The following is a 16,392-nucleotide window of genomic DNA, read 5'->3' on the forward strand; positions in this document are numbered from 1 at the left end:
AATGTGTACCATATGTGTTATGTATATGTTTACCACCCACACCTACATCCTGACCATTTCGTTCTCCTCTATTAGGGATGTACAGGATGTTCCCAAAGTTCTAAATCTTCATTAAAAAACTATAAAACAAAAGTTTCTGGACACGAAACAGGTTCTGCGTAATATAATGGTGTTAGAGCCGTTCAAGAACACTATACTGCTCGTCCTTTTGTATGGTACTGAATAGGACAGTCTCATTTCATTTGGACTAACTCGCTCGGAAAGTCCATTGGAAGTTCCAGACGCGTGGACTGTATGGACAGTTTGGGATCAAACAGGCTCAGAAACTCGCTTCCCTGTAAGTTTTTTCTCCCCATTTACTGGCACTATTGCGAAGTCTAACGCTTACAGATTAAAAACAATAATATCAAATCGCCCTAGCTTTAACAGAAATTCAGGTTTTCTGTAAGAATTTATTTCAAAATAGAACATTGCTTCTAATAATCAATGTATTTATTTTATAATGTACCAAATAAAATAAGAATAATAGAAATAATGAAATAAACTACGAACATAATAAAGTAAATTACTTCATACAATTTCAATACCCGTATTGAGTAAAAATAAAACAAAGGGATACTTTTTTTAACAAAGGAATATGAAGCAATAACGCAATATGTCCATACTACAATAATAATAAATACAATGTTATGTGGAAGAAAAGTGTTTTTATTCAGATTCCACATTATTTTATTTTATAACTTAAATGCCCCTGTGAAGGAAAAATATGATCAACGGAGAAATATATTTCAAATTAAAGTATCCCTTGTAGCATCAAAAACTCGTAATTCTCCATTTTTTTAAGATCTTCTAGTCCTTGATTTACGTCTCCAATTTTACCGACATCTTCTGCAAAGATTAAAAGATCGGGGTATAGTTCTAATAACTTATCAACAGATATACTCATAATAAATTAACAGCAAGTTACACTGAAATTTCATAAAGAAGAAGAAATTGAGTAATTTTTAAATTCTACTTCAAAATTGTTAAATTTTAATAATTGGATACTGAGCAGAAAAAAAGCTAATAATCTATGATTAGAGTGAATTTTTCCTTTGAAAAGTCAAGTTAAAATTAAGTACTTTCAACTTAACTGATAATTACGATTGAGAAAGGGGTATTGAAATTATGTCTTTTGAAATATGACCAAATTGATAGACAGTTTGATAAAATTAGTTTCTTTTATAAAATAACTGTACACCATAATTTTAATGAAAATAATTACATTATAAAATTGATGTTTGTACAATTTATATAATTTTAATTTATTAATTTTAATTCAACATGTTCTCAAAGACTAGCACAATGTAATAAGTAATATCTTTTTGTTCAATGACCTTTAGGATACTTAATTAGATTAAATCAACATAGTGTTAATTATAAATAACAGTAATTAGGACCTGATGAAACTTTAATTAAAGCGAAAACATTTTGTACTGTATTAAAAGAATTACAACAATAAATAAAAATTTAAAATTAATACACTATTTTTAACGGAGTTTAAAAGAGTTAAGGTACACCTTCCGGCAGCACAGTTTTACTATAATTGACCATTTTTTCGCAGATTCTGTATGTTCTTTGGAAGTAAAAATTTGCATGATTAATATACATTGTATGTACAATACATTACTAAGCAATTTTCATGTTCTTGAAAACCTAGTAGTTATTTAAAAAAAATGAAAGTTTTTGTTGTTTTTTCAGCCGAACAGCTTTTACCTGATAACTTAAAATTGCTGAAGATATTTTAATGAAACTTTGCATGCACGTATAGCTCTCAGACGTGAACAACATACTCAACACTTTATTTTTTATTAAAAAAAAAGGTATCCCCCTAATATGCCATAAAGGCACTTGGGGGGCATGGAGGTAGAGCCCCATTCTTTCCATGACCTCGGCACTAGAATGCGGTGGTGTGGTCGGCACCACGCTCTGACCGCCTTTTACCCCCGGTACTCAATTTTATAGGAGGCTGAGTGAACCTCGGGGCCGCCATCCGTTCTGACAGTTTGGCAACGAAAAAAAATCCTATTACCACCAGGGATCGAACCCCGGACCACCCAGTCCGTAGCCAGCTGCTCTACCAACTGAGCTACCCGGCCAATTGTATAGATTATAAATTAATATTAATTTCATACTGAATTAAAAAAATATGTCAATATTATTTAAAAAAAAATAAACTTTTCATTCTAAATTAAAGATTTTAGATTATATTGTTCATATAGGAGAACTATACAGTCTATGGATGCTAAGTTTTATTAAAGATCGTATGCCGTTTTAGAATTAACAGGTAAATACTGTTCGTCAGAAAAAAAATACTCCATAGATTTTCATACTAAAAAAAAACTATGGGTTTTCAAAAACATTAAAATTCCTTAGTGATGTGCAAGTGGTGTATATTAAGCATGCCAATATTTATTCCCAAAGGGCTGAAAGAGTCAAGAGTCAGAAAAAACCAACTTCTTCTTTTCTCTCAGAGATTAGGCCCAATGACTACTTCCGTTCTTATGTGGAAAAGTATATTGCCATCTTATTTTCTGTCTGGTTACAATTTTGTATCCTATAGGTCTATAGTTTAATAATACACTCAGGGACAAAAAAAACCGGACACTTTAATATTTGCTGGTATTTTGCAAATCATTATCTTCTCACACAATATTATGGTAGCCATCTGTTGTTATGGAGACGTGTATACATTGTTGATTGTTTTTTGTTTCATAAACAAGCCATTATAACCAAATATTCCAATTTTGCTTTCGGAGTCTCAGCTATAACAATTTTGTCTCAACCATTTTGTGCTTCATTATCGTTATCATTCGTTATTTCTTTATTTTTACATTTTCTGAGTTTAAGTGGGGTTGTAACATTTGTCTTAAAACAAGATGCGACCTGAAGATGTGGCTCGAGCTGTAGCCCTTTACGATGATGGACGCAGTGTACGTTACATTGCAAATGTTATGAATATGGCTAGAAGCACAACCCATGATGCCATAAAACGGTATAGAGAGACCCTAGAATATACCAGAAGACCAGGTTCGGGTCGTCCAAGAGCTACAAATCCAAATGAAGACAGGTATATGGTGTTGAGAGTTCTTAGGGAGCGCAACCTGCCAGCTACTAGTGTAGCCCAGCAATTTGTTAAAAAGCATGGACGCCCAATTTCGGCCAAAACAGTTAGAAGGAGGTTGAAAGCAAGTGGACTGTTATCAAGTAGACCTGTAACTGGTCCCAGACTTCTCAGGATGCATCGAGTTGAACGACTGCGTTTTGCAAATGATCACAGGGATTGGAGAAATGGACAGTGGAGCTGTGTTCTGTTCACCGATGAATCCCGTTTCAATCTGTGCTCACCTGATGGACGTGAAAGAGTTTGGAGAAGGAGGGGAGAACGATTTTCACAGTGTTGCATTTCCGAAAATGTGCCGTATGGAGATGGTGGAGTGATGGTTTGGGCAGGAGTGTGTACGGATGCTCGTACAGAGTTGTTTTTTGTTGAAAATGGAAGATAGGTATATAAATGAATGTTTGGCTGATCATGTTGTGCCATTTGACCAATTTGTAGGCGATAATTTTGTTTTAATGCATGATAAAGCACGGCCGCATTTTGCCCATGCGGTCGGAGATTATCTCCAAGAAGTGGGAATCCATGTTCTTCCATGGCCAGCAAGGAGTCCAGACATGAACCCAATTGAACACGTGTGGGACATGCTGGGACGGCGTGTTAAGAATAGACGACCGAGACCACAATCGTTACAAGAGTTGAGGCGAGCACTTGGCGAAGAATGGGAACTTATTCCTCAAGAAGACATTGCTAACCAAATTGAGAGCATGCCAAGACGTATGGATGCAGTTATTCAAGCCAGAGGGGGTAATAGCCGTTACTAAAAAGAGTTTTTAATGTTTAAGGCACCATAAAATGAAAAAACAGTTACACCAAACGATGCCATAGTTATACGCCCTTTGTAATTTTTTGTAAATTTTCTCATCAGAGATTTTTTTTTTTTTCAAATATTGTCGTATAAGGTGCTAAATGAAACATTATTTTGTTTAAATGGGTTTTGTTTCATTTTGAAATAATTGGCAACAAAATACAAGCAAATATAGAAGTGTCCGGTTTTTTTTGTCCCTGAGTGTATTTTAGGTAGGCGTTCATCGTTCATTCTTTTATATGTTGATATTAATTGATTTTTTGTTCCGCAAGATTTTTAATTGTATATATTTAGTTATTTGTGGATGTCTATGCTTTTCTTTTGATCTACAAGGATAAATTCAGTTACCGACCTAAAGAACCTCATTTCAGCGAATTATTTTTTCCTTTTATGAGCACAACTAAAAATGGATGTTCCTTCTTTCTCCTAGTGCGTCATTCTGTCTACACAAGAAATATATTAACAGTGCCATCTTGATACTGCAATAATTGAATTGGTTTTTGAGAAACCCCGTAAGTCAGATTTTAACAAAATTGAGTTTATTGCTAATTCCTATTCTATAGGGATAGGTATACCATTTTGTAGAAAAATACCATAAGTCAAACGGTATTTCTGTTGTGACATATGCGCTTGAAAAATTAGATTTCGTGGAGAAGGCCCATAACTCAGTGACAAGGCTGACACAGATTGAACAAAGCTATAGCCTAAGCTGTTGTCTTTGGTAAATTAATTATTTTGTCTTGATAATCCATGTTGAATCTTTCGTACACTACTTTTAACACTTGAATATAAATAATTGATTAAATGTCGATCTTACTCGTGTTAATTATGTAAGATCGCCATTTAATCAATTAATTATTTTGTGTCTGAATTTTGGATTTGCTAGAATAATGTTGTTGTACTTTGTGCAATGTATTATTGTATTAGATTATTTCATGCAGAACTTTATTATTTATTTCCTTTATGACATTTCATACAGGTTAGAGTAAAATTTGTTCACATGAAGCAAAATTATGGAGTAAACTTTTAAATATTGGTTTTGAGAATCAAATTCGTATTATTTTTTAACCAAATTATCAATTATTTCATGAAATAAAGAGGTTATTTTTCAAATCTTAACCAGATTTTGAGAAACTCCATAAGTAAAACATTTTCAAACATGAATATTTAGTCATATTCTATTTAAAAATATTATTTTTGATACAGTAATATTCGTTATATTTTAACCAACATTTCCCCCTTCAAATATTTCAATTTTTAACTCATGCCTTTCTTTTAAACAGTTTTTTTGTGTTTCCCCAAAAATGTGTATTTTTGTGACTTATGGGGTTAAAAAAAAACAGATTTAATTACCAACACAAAATAGAATAGAGACTGTCCTCTAAAGTGTTATATTTTGGAGTTGATGATTTTTAATTATTGACGATTAATTTGGATTTATCGGTGTTCAGATCCTAGTTTGTAGCATGGAAACCAGTACAACTCTGATCCTATCTAATATTGGTTTACGATTCGAGACTTTACAATCACCCTATACATATCCCGTTGTGTTTTAGCAAGGGTGTGGTTACTACCCCCGTAGCTAAATGTAACGTAAGATAGGTATTTAATAATCAAAAAGCCTTCGATGTAGCTGCTTAATTTGATTACATGTATCATTCTGTCATGTACGTGTGGGCAACCATATATGACGTGTACTAAGGTTATAGTGCCTTGGCGAAGTAATGAATGGTTACAGGTTGGAAAGCGAAGTCAGAGAAGCATGTTTAAATTAATCTGCAAGTAGTGAGGGGTTGGTATAGCAACCATACAGGTGTAGTGTTAATGGTAAGGTGGGAATAAGGGTGATGATACGGCCCAACCCCCTGGAGTGCAATTTCGGAATGGCTTGTTAATATTAGCTTCTCCCCACCCAAATTATTATCAGATCCATAAATAATTTAGAAAGAATCATGATCTAGCATTCTGTGAAATAAGATGTCAGATGGTTCTATGAACAGAGCATATTAAAGAAAAATGGTTATTTTTCTTCCTGGCCGTCTGATAGTAATATTACCTTGAATAATAATTAACATTCTTATCTTTTCGTATCTCTGTTAATGTATTTCCCAAATATACTGAAAGAGTGGTTCAAGGAAACGAATGTAAAATGAAAGATGTCAGTTCATTGGGTTACGTACATTCTATAACTTATTTCCCGGACATTTTTCGCGTTTCTTTCCGCTGTTTGAACCCATATCTACCGCTCTTGTTTCCCGGCAAAGAGGGCAGTGTTGTCAGTTAACTGCAGTGCACTATTAAATACTGATCACCAGGGGCAGATATTTATGGAAATTAATTTTATCATTTGTATTTTTAATAGGCCTAATGGTGTAGGCGGAGGTTGTTGGAAATTGATTTGTACTCTTGGTGGAGGTTAACGGAAAGTTTGGAAAATACAATTATTTTGGGGTTGGAATATTAACTCAGTATTTTTATTTATTTTAAATAGCTAGCTAGCTAGTGAGTACAAATTAAAATTATAAAACAAAAATGTTTCTAGCCACTACCGTAAGAGCCAGGCTCGTGTACGGTGTGGTCTTAGCCAATAATATGACATAAATAATTGCTGGTTGATCACCTGTTTCTAACTATGTATTATTGGTTGGGTTGCGTGCTGTTGCTCAAACAATTTCTTATGAGGTCAGATTAGCTTTAATTTTATTATCTTTTGTATTTTTAAAACCAAAAATAAGGAATGCCTTTTAAAACTTCAGAAAAAATGCTATATCTTTTCATTAATTCCAAAAACTAATATTTTAAATAAACTACTTTTTGAAATTTACAAGGACAGTTTACTAAATACAGTAAGTAACTTAATTCAAACCAATAAATAACACACAAGAGAAAAAGAAGAGAAAAAGAGAGAAAAAAAGAACAGAATTTATATAAACTGGCAATCGGACAGAAGCCAGTGATATTCAATAAAAACATGATTATAGTCGACAGAATTAAAAGGTAAAAAATACACACATTTGTTAATATTATATATAATGAATAATGAATATTACCTTCCAAATAATTAATATTAAAGGTTCATTGGATTCTGGTAAAGGTCCTGTATGACCAATAACCAATATCTGTTGGATTGAGACTGTATTTAAGACACATTCATTGAAAACGAAAAAAAAAGTACAGCCCTCAAATTAACACTTTCAAATTATATTATTGAAATGTTGAATTCTCCGTCACTAATGTAATCTGAATACCTGGAATACCATGTAATGTAGCCTACTTGGATATATGTATAACAAATTCAATTGAAAAAAAATCTGAAAGAACTGAGAATATGAAATTCGCTATAAAAAGTCGCAATAGTAAATAATTCGCGAATGTGTTCATATTTCGCTATTATAACTCTATTTCGCGATTTGTCGTGATTGTTTTATCGACATATTATTAATCAGAATCACTTAATTCTTAAAGATTAGTAAAAAGCTATTTATATCTATTATGTCGTGATTTTCTCGATCTCCATAAATACCCGGCCCTGTTGATCACCATTTAAAAATGTTACCATTCCTTAAGTTTGGCCTTTTGAAGTCCCATTTCTCCTTCGGTTGAAAAACTTAAACTCCTGTGACATATGTAAGAGGTACCATTCTCGTAATAATGGATGTTTCAAATTCCATAATAATTCGATCAGGACTTTGTTTTTTTCTTTGGAATAAAGTCATAATTAGCCTAATCATAATTCTAGGTAGGCTTTGCAATGCCGTCAGTAAAGGATCGATCCGGCTTATTTCTTTGAAACTTTACAGTACCCAGAGATAATGCCAGAGAAATGATTCCAGGTCCAGCGTCGTAAGTTATCCAACATTTGCTCTTAATGAGCTGAGAGAAAACCCCGGAAAAACCTCAACCAGATAAATTGTCCCAACCAGAATTTGAACCCGGGTCCGCTCGTTCCACGGTCAGGCATGCTAACTGTTACTCCACAGCGGTGGACGAAGTATAAAATTAAAATCAATTATATTACATGTCAACTCTTATTAATATTGACAAAATAATAAGAAAGACCCTATAATTTCGCCAATGTTACATAAAAATCCCTCATTTCCTACCAGGGTTAAGGGGACACTATAGTGAAATGAAATAATGCTGAAAAATTAAGAAAATCCATTTTTTTATCTTCTTCTTCATCATCATCATCATCATCATCATCATCTTCTTCTTCTTCTTCTTCTTCTTCTTCTTCTCTTCATGGAGTAAGAGAGTCTCCTGTTCCGTCCTCAACTTTCCACCTTGTTCTTGGCCGACCAATATCTCTTCTCCCTTGTGGTTTATAATCCAACACCTGTTTAGGTATTTGTTCCTTATCCATTCTTCTTAAATGATTCGACCAACGAATTCTATATTCCTTTATTTTATCTATAATTGGGAGCAGGTTTAGTTCATTCCCTATGTCATCATTTCTATATCTATCCAATCTTGTACATCCTCACTATTGTTTCCGTCCGGCTTCACTTGTTTTTTATGTTCTAGCCATATAATAAAATGTGGCCAAACATACGTGAGTGGGTTGAGAGAAATATTTGTTTGTTTTTTTGAATGCTGTTTTCTCGACTTTAAAATTTTAAGCAGTTTATTGAATAAAAAAATCTCCTTGCACAACAGTTATTATAACAATGGTCTGAACCTTTTGGTAAACTCATGGAATTTAAAAATTTATTGTTACTCTCTATTTAGACTCAGCTCTGAAAGCTAATTAAATTTTATTCCCATGACTATTTTCAAAATTTTGAGCAAATATTAACTAAAATTTTTTAAAATTTTGCCGCAAGGATTCTTTTTAGTGACGTCATATATTTTAAAAGTATAATTTCAAAATTATTAGCCCTAATGATACCAAATTTTGTAGAAGTAATAGTATTGTAGGCCTGTTTATGTGGTTTAAATTTAACAAATTTCGGATGAAAATTGTGGAAATTTTATAAATCATATTATGTGTCCCCTTAAGGGGTTAGGTACAGCTTACAGCAGTAAAATGTTTGGAAATATTCAACGGTTTTTTTCGCCATTATTGTATCGTGTATAATAATGAAAATTGGTATGTGTAAAACACTGTCCTTCTGCTACATGAAAAAAATATTTTTACGATATAAAAACATTATTTATATTTATTTTTTCAAGATTCAAAATGTGCATTTCACTGTGCAGTGAACTCATAACTCATAAACTTGTTAACTTTTTCATGTTCTCTCTCTTTTATTTTATTGCTGAAACTCATTTTTACACTATCGTGCTCTTTGAACTAAATTCCTTAATAAATAATATTTTTTTTATTTTGTGTTAGAAGAAAATACTGATATTTGACCATTTTGTAAAATGAATTTATTTTTTAACAGATAATCTATCAAAGATAGAGAAGTGATCTTGCATCATATTGTAGATATAACGTACATTAATACACACAAGAAATTTCATCACATAATGTTGGATTGTTTTTGAGTTATGTGGGAAACGCTTCATCACTGCACAGTGAACTGAAAAAAAAGTAAATATTTTTTTTTCATATAGCAGAAGGACAGTGTTTTACACATACTAATTAGCATTAATGTACAGATACAGTAATGGAGGAAAAATATGTTGAATATTTCCAAAAATTTACTGATGTAAGCTGTATCTAACCCACTTAAAATATCGTTACGAAAGGGATTTTACCCTACACCTGGCACCAACTGACACCACTGCGTTTGAACTACGCCGGTACTGCTACGTTAACCACTGCCTGGTTATAAGTTACTTCTCTTACCCAATCGAGCACTTACTGTCTTCTGTTAAACTTGAGCGATTGAAGAAGCAGATATGCAAATCCCCGCTGCATACCGACTGCGCTAATGTAGCACTCATGGGAAAGACTGTACGCGACGAAATAATCTGTCACTGGGATCCGGAGCTCAAATTTCCGTGTTTTTGTGTAAGCGACCTGCTATCACATTCCGAATCGTTTTTAACACCGTTTAGACCACCGTGTCAAGGGGTGGTGGGAGAGGAGACCGCTACCGGCCTGTAATCGGATATGTATCGATTGTTTGGTGTTGTCATCCGACCATCGTCAGGTTCCCTCGAGTTTGACGGGGAAGGTTAATACGGGGCCTCCCTCTGGGAGCCAGCTGATTGTGGTCCACACTCAACTATCTGGTTACCTCGCGCCCTCCGGCGATTGGTTTAGAGCCCACAATTGGACATACGCTGAAGTAAGGAATTTAAAAATACACTTGTAAATTCAATCCTATTTCAGTGGTTGCGATACCAGTGATAATGATTCTGTATCCACGAGGCTCTGGATTTGATCCCCGGGGCGGTATACTCTGAATGGGTCTTCACACAACATTTGTCTCTCCCTCTAGAGCCATTTTTACACAGGCCTACGATGTAATTTCATTAAACAGTTATTCTGGATAAATTGGAAATACTAGCAGTACTATTTTTATATGTATTATTCATATATACAATAGTGGGTAGGTACAATATTAATTTAAGCTTTCTGATATAGGCCTATCATTTTCGAAAATAGTAGACATATATATATATATATATATATATATATATATAATTTGAACTGGTAATGGAAATTACGGGAAAACGGCTGAACGGATTTTAATGAATGACTCCTCATTTTGACCCTTGGAACCCAAACATTTTCAGAAAAATAGTAGTTTTCAATGAAATGTCAATTTTTCTACATAATGTTCCTATTTTCCAAATCCATCTGTCGCCAGTTTTGAGACACAATGACTTTTCAGAATAAAACAAAACACACACACTACAATAAGCAATATTACATGAAGGCCATGCATGACCTGCAGGATTGCTGACATATTTAGAGCAAAACAGAGCAAATTCTGTGACATCATAATGACAAAAATATGTCGATCTTCATTTGTGTAATTTTTTATAACGTCTCTATAATTGGTTATTAAAAACTTTTAAGACTTACTAAAAACAAGTCACTATATACATATTAATGATATAGCCTACTGGTGATACGGAACTCAAACCTTTTGGGGTTATATAAGTAGACGTAGAAAATATCTTAAATTAGATATTCATTTCTATAATTTACTGAGTGACGGCTGTATAATATATACAGTATATATTACTGAAAACTACAAAACTTACGTAAGTTAAAATTATTGTTATTAGAAATGATATATTTTTACAGTTATTAATCAAGTGGTGTGAGTTTTTTCATATATTTAATGGTGGTGTGGTGTGGATATTTATATGCGTGATTCTCTCCAGTATTGTCTGGAGACAAAAGCCAAAAGGCCTACAAGATTTTGTAGTCTCCCAATCATTTCAGTAAGATCTCTCTTAGCAGGATAAAATGATTTTACCTCTACATTTCAAGGTAGTTCACGAAACATGCAGGAGCTATACATGCTATGTCTATTGTTCGAAAACATGGCAAATCTGACATTTTCTTACTTTCACCTACAATCCACAATGACCTGAAATAGTTACTGCTTTACTCCCACATGAAAAATTCACTGATCGTCCTGATATTGTCACTTGCGTTTTCGCTTTTAAACTCAAAAACTGAAGATGGATAGATTCAAGAAAAAGTATTTGGCATAAAAAACCATTCAGAGAGAGTATGTTTCATTATTATGAAAGCAAGTAACTTTCAAAATGACTGGTATGCCTATTCTTCATTGAAAATAAATCTGAAACATTTTTATTTGAACTTCTAATTAATTTAGTTTGCAGCATTTGCTGCACAAGCCACTAGTATATATTATGTTCCACAGGAAAAGGGACCTTATATTATCGGAATAAATTTTACGGGACGACAGGAGGGTCCAATTTTCACATTTTCTGTTTTTGATAGCAAACAATATCTACATCCTTTCTGAAGAACTAGAAGTACATTTTTAGTAATTAAATAATTGACCTAAACATTGTAGAATATGGGTTTTTATGAGAGCAGTGCATTATTTGAAAAAGAGACCTTATCTTCCGTAATGCAGTCAGCAATCTTTTGTGAGTGATATCAAAATTATTTCTTTTCCTTAAGGGGTGGGGGAGGTACACCATTGTTTTGCAAAAAATTAGTGATATTGATTTTTTATATTATCAGCCACTATGAAAGCTAAATGAACAAAACTTTTCATGTTTAACCCCTTCAGGCCTGATGTAGGGTAAAGGTCGGTAATACTGTGATACGAGTAATATTGTGGTAGTTCTTTTTGAGAATTCATTACAATTTTACTGAGCGAGAGGAAGATCGGTTTTTCGCGTCAACGTATTAAGGGAATGTTCGTGGACAAGTTGCTGCACAAAACCGGTCCTTCTCTCGCTCAGTAAAATTGTAATAAATTCTCAAAAAGAACTATCCCAATATTACTCGTATCACAATATTACCAAACTTTACCCTACATTATAGTGTACATTGCTTCTTTTTTTCTTTTTTGGAATGTTTTCGATACTTTTAAATATTTTGAAAACTTCAATGTGATAGAAATGGAGAATATTATTTTTGAAATATTTCTATACTGAATTAAAAATAAAATTTAAAATTTTGGGGCCCCAGGGGTCAAAATTGTCCCCAATTTTGATTTTCTGTGAAGACTTGATTTGGGAATTTTGGATCTCCAGAATGACTATGTGACCAGTTTTTTTTTTTAATTTTGTTTAATATAAATTCAGTTCTGAAGGGGTTCATATACATACATTACACTTTGTAATACACTATTCAGAATATTAAAATAGCTGATAATTACCTGTAAAATAATATCAAATTTGCATAGTTTTTTTACAACCGTAAAGCATTTAAGTTATATAATAAAATTTACAATTAATTAAATATCTGCATGATTCTTTTACTGGAATGTTTTAAAGACCTACATTAACAACATAGTCCAGGATCTTTCATCTATTCCTTCAGGAAATATTTTTTCTTAATTAAACATTTTCGAGAATTTAAAGGTAACGATTAAGAACAAAAATATTTTTCTGGCTATATTTCAGAAAGAGATGGACCGAATTATTATTATTTTTTAATGGATAAGCCTATCATCCTCTTTAAAATTATGTGCCTGAAGATAGGGGAGTTCAATTTTAAATTCAAAAGTGGGATGAGATGGTGAAAGGATGGAGCAGAAAATTCAATCAGGAATGATTTTGAACTTCTCCTCGAAAACCAAACTAACGAGTTTTTCCTCAAAATCGAGTTCCCTGCATCTATAAAATTATCCAAGTAGGGAAATTTTAAAATTAACATATGATAGGTATAATAGGCCTATGTTTTAAGGAAAATTATGATTTCTTTTTAATACAAATCAATAAGAATAATTTTTCTGAGGTTTTCCCCGACTGTAAGGCAAATAACATGAACCACATGACGAATTCAGCCCCGTTTCGCTATTTTGCTATCCCAGTTTCTTCGGTGTTAAATTACAGACTAGGAAAAGAGAAATAATTTCAATATATTTGATTAAAACCCGATCTTATTTATATGATTGAGAATATTTCATATTTGATATCTTTAAGTTGGTAGGACACGAAGCTACGAAATGCATCTCCATGAGAATTGATGGCTTCTTGGTAACAATTAAAGAAAAAGCAAGGGAAGAAGTTAAATAACCAGAAATTGAACAAGAAGTCGAGAAAGAAAGCTTGTAAATAATAACAAGCCCCTTGTTCTTTATTTCTTTTGGTCGAAGAAATCGTGTAGTGGCATAGATTTTGAAAGACTCACGAGTCAAAAAATGGCAGAATAGATTTTGTATTGCGTCTTACATATTGAGGGATGGGGGAAGAATGAGAAAGAATAAAGAATGACAGGGAACGTGAAGATGTCAAGTAGACACAATGCACAAATCACCAAACAAACCAACAACTACGAGCAGAATAGAAAGGGAAGAGAGAAAAAAATGTATACAGATATATACGTTATGCATGAAGACAAGTAGATTCCCTGAAGCGTGTGACACATCTTTGGTATTTTCAGAAAACGGGAAATAAATCTATTGTTCGGGGCGGCGAAGAAATATTCCTGCCCTACATACGAGGAGGCGGGAGGCAGCTAACAGACGCGGCTACCAACCGACGTATAAATCCACTTCTAGCAAACTTCAGAATCTGCCTCTCCGATTTGCATGTGATATGTGGCATCTCTTGGCAGTTTCTACTGGAGTGGAAAAGATCTTCGAAGCTCGAAAAGTTGCCTATTATATTTTATGTGCACAGCTGAAATTTAATAGGCTATTAATAAGGATAATAGGATTAATAATAATAACAACAATAAAAATAATATTAATAATAATAATAACAATAATAATATGGTTTCTTGTAAATAGTTCTCTTAATCTATCACAAAATATTTCAATATATGGTAATTTCATCACTATAGTATTTTGTTATTCTAGGTTTAATTTGTAATTCAGTAAATACAAAAATATTCTTTGTTCTTAACTTCTATGATAAAATGTCTAGTTTTCATTAATCAGGTAATCTTGTCGTACTTTAATTTTTATTGTAATTGTAATTGTAAATTTAATACTATTAATTGTAATTTTATTCTTCATATTATAGTTGCAATCCCCTGGTAGAAGGCCAGAGAAGGCCTGACGGCCTTATCTCTACCAGGTTAAATAAATAAATATTAAGTAATAATAATAATAATAATAATAATAATAATAATAATAATAATAATAATAATAACCCTATTCATTTATCACTCTGAAGACAGATACAATTTGCAATTTGTCCTTGAAATGGAATAAGAAATTTCGTGAAATGTAAAATTGCCAAGTTAATGTGAATTTACGTTAACTACAGGGTGATTTAGTGACTATATTACAAACTTTTAGCGATGATAGAGGAGACAATTATTGATAATTCTCGGGTGCTTGTGTAAAGGGGATTAAGTATGAATTGGCTAAACTGGAATAAGTACAGATTTGATGTATCCATAATTACTTTTCTCTTGTGTTAAAGGGGTTAAGTTATTCTTCCATCTATGATGCAGTTACAGTGTTCCATAGTTTGTGACAAAGGGGTTTTGTTCAGTACCAAAGGAGAGAAGTTTACATACCTTACAATTTGACTTAACCCCCTTTACACGAGCACCCACGAATTTTCATATAGGAACCTATGTCCGGAAATGTTCCATTTGCTAGATATGTTAGTCCGTATAACCAGCTAGAATCGAACTCAAGGTCATCCTTCTGAAATTTGGTTGCAGACGACCTGTTGTTACAAACGTTGGTGATTTCTCTTAAACATAGGATAAGCTAGTTGGCATCGTAAATAATATTTTGACTCATTAAACCTTGAAAATTTTCTTGCATTTCCTTTTGCTCTTCCATAAATGAAATGCATATCAGCAAGTCGCAAGGTTTAATGAGTCAAAATATTATTTACGATGCCAACTAGCTTATCCCATGTTTATGAGAAATCACCAACGTTTGCAGAAACAGGTCGTCTATAACCAAACTTCAAAAGGATGGTCTTGAGTTCTACTCTACACTAACATATTATCTAGGCTTGTAATTACCGAAAGGAACGTTTCCGGACATAGGTTCCTATATGAAAGTTGTTCATAATTGTCTCCTCTTTCATCCCTAAAAGTTTGTAACATAGTCACTGAATCACTCTGTATAATACATTTATGATTAATATTAATTCCCCCGGTCCATGGTGAACAGGGCAGACATTCGTCTTAACTGTACACACATGGATAATATCTTGATAGGCGCGTCCACGTCGAGGGGGTGGACACCTTGATAAGATGACTAAGTCCTATCGGGGACCCAGTGTCTCAGGGTATATTGAGGCCCCCTTGCACAGGGTATTGTGTGAAGACTCCAACGGTCAAAAGAGCGGCATACGGTCGGTTTGCTGAGCGGAAGGAGCAACCCTCGCTGATGGGGATAGTACACAGCGATGCTGGACTAGAAGCATTAAGATAGCAGCCTTATCACTAGTCTTACCCTGCTCATCGCTCGTAACGAGGCCAGGGGACATTTTTCTTACTGTGAATCTTCAAGGTAATTTTAAGCCTTGAAGACGGAACAGGCCAATAGGCCTAATCCCTGTAGCTGAAGAAGAAGAAGAAGATTAATATTAATGTTCTAATAAGCGGTGAGCAGTCACTATTAAATTAACACAAATATAATAATACAATAACAATACATTTGCTAAATATTAATTACCATTAAGTAAATTACAACTTTATAAGGAACTGGGATTTCCCGGTCTCTACAGGATCAAAAACTCTGATAGAACTGATATTTAACCCTTGCGGTGAATTTCGGTGAAGTCCTGAGGACGTAATGAATAAAATCCACTCCTCTCACCTCCACGCATTACTTAAATCGCATTAGCACAGTATGCATTAGTCTTCTTTCATTGGTAGAGAATACTTGACAATTAGCTA

Source organism: Periplaneta americana, chromosome 6 (genome assembly GCF_040183065.1).
Source record: "Periplaneta americana isolate PAMFEO1 chromosome 6, P.americana_PAMFEO1_priV1, whole genome shotgun sequence".
NCBI lineage: Eukaryota > Metazoa > Arthropoda > Insecta > Blattodea > Blattidae > Periplaneta > Periplaneta americana.